This window comes from Peromyscus californicus, unplaced genomic scaffold (genome assembly GCF_007827085.1).
Source record: "Peromyscus californicus insignis strain IS unplaced genomic scaffold, ASM782708v3 Scaffold_25__1_contigs__length_3188244, whole genome shotgun sequence".
In the NCBI taxonomy this organism is placed as follows: Eukaryota; Metazoa; Chordata; class Mammalia; order Rodentia; family Cricetidae; genus Peromyscus; species Peromyscus californicus.
The window spans coordinates 137,564-139,468 of NW_026294536.1; positions in this window are offsets into that span (position 1 = coordinate 137,564).

Here is a 1,905-nt window from a genome sequence, read left to right on the forward strand (position 1 = left end):
TCATTGTGTTCGTCAATGGTATGGAAGGCTATATTTTCAATACAATAATTTTGCAGCTTGTTGCTTTCCTGAAAGTGTTTATCAACTCTAAGAGTTACTTTTAATTCATCTTTTAGGGTATCTCATGTATCGTATTGTCTGAAAATAAGAATAGTTTGGCTTCTTCTTTTCCTACTTGTATCCTTTGTCTTATTGCTCTAGCTAAGACTCTGAGTACTGTATTGAATAGAAGTGGAAAAAGTGGACACCATTGTCTTATTCCTGATCAAAATTGGAATGCTCTGGGATTTTCCTCCATTAAGCATGACGTTGGCTATAGTCTTGTATAGCTTGTATAGCTTTCATTATGTTGATGATGTATACTCCCTTCATCCTTGCCTTGCCCATGACTTTTATCATAAAGGGATGATGGATTTATGCCAAAGACCTTTTCTGTGTCTAATGACATGATCATGTGATTTTTGTCTTTTAGTCTACTAATATGCTGGATTACATTTATTGGTTTTATGTATGCTGAAACAACCCTGGCATCTCTGAAATCAAGCCAACTTGATGATAAATGATCTTATTTTATGTGATTTTAATTTGGTTTCTAAATAACATACTGAAAATATTTGGTTACTAAATATTTTCTCATATGCTCATCAAGGAGATTGATTTGTAATTTTATTTTTGTGTGTGTGTCTTTATCTGGTTTTAGAATCAGAGCATGCATGTGCACACACACACATATATATACAATAATTGAACAGTTAGTTATAAAATACTCTTAGAAATGCAGGTTGTATTTATGTATTTGTGCATACTTGAAAAAACATATAACAAAAATCAAAGAAAAGGAGGTTATCAATTTGAGAGTGGGGGTCATAGGAGGTGTTGAAGGAGGATACCTGGGAGGGACTGGTGGGGGGAAAGTGACAGAATTCTATTTTAATTAAAATGTGTCTTTTAAAAAGAAAAAAAGCAAAATAGCTGTTCTTTTCAAGTGTATACTCACCAGGACAAACTGCAGCCTGGACCACAAATTCAAATAATCAAGGATTTAGTTCATTCACTTCCTAAGGAACAGGACCTACAACAGTATCTGGGACATATCCTATCTAAACATTTGAGCACTATATTGAACAGAAGTGGAAAGAGTGGATGCCTTGGTCTTATTCCTGATCTTAATTGGAGGGTTATAAGATTTTACTCCAATTAAGCATGATGTTGGCTATAGTGCTGTATATAGCTTTCATTATGTTTATCTATTATATACACCTCCATCTTTACCCTGTCCTAAGTACTCAGTAAGTATTTGATGAGATATGTAGATGCATATTAAAAACTCATTGAGTGAAATTAAAACTCATTGTTAAATGGGAAATACTAAGTTTGCCTAGGCAGAAAATGGCAAAAAGGAGAAGTGAACACTTGGAAGAGGAGGTCAAGAGGAGGCGGGAGTTTTGTTCTTTCTGAGGAAGTGCTGAACTTCACTGAAGAACGTTTGGAAAATATCAAAGAATACACGAGTGTCATAATTATCCGTAATCACATCCTCTGAAAGCCTTTTGTTATGCACAGACTTATAAAACATATATTGGTTATATTATTGTATTACAAAATCAAGATCATTTTCCAAGTACAAATTGTTTTGTTTTACTTTTGTAACAAAATGAACATTCTGCTTCATTATTAAATGCTCTAAAGTTATGAGTTGTACTGACTAATAAAACTTTTTAAAATATTCTGTTTATTTAATTGTGATTTTGTCAAGGAGTACTTATGTTCTTTCAAAACTTTTGCTCAGAAGTAGCCATGTGATAAACATCCTTCCACACAAACTTCTATACACATCTCTGTTTATGCTGCCATGTGATTTTTAATCAAGGAGATGGTTAATCTCTGGGCACATGACAAATATTG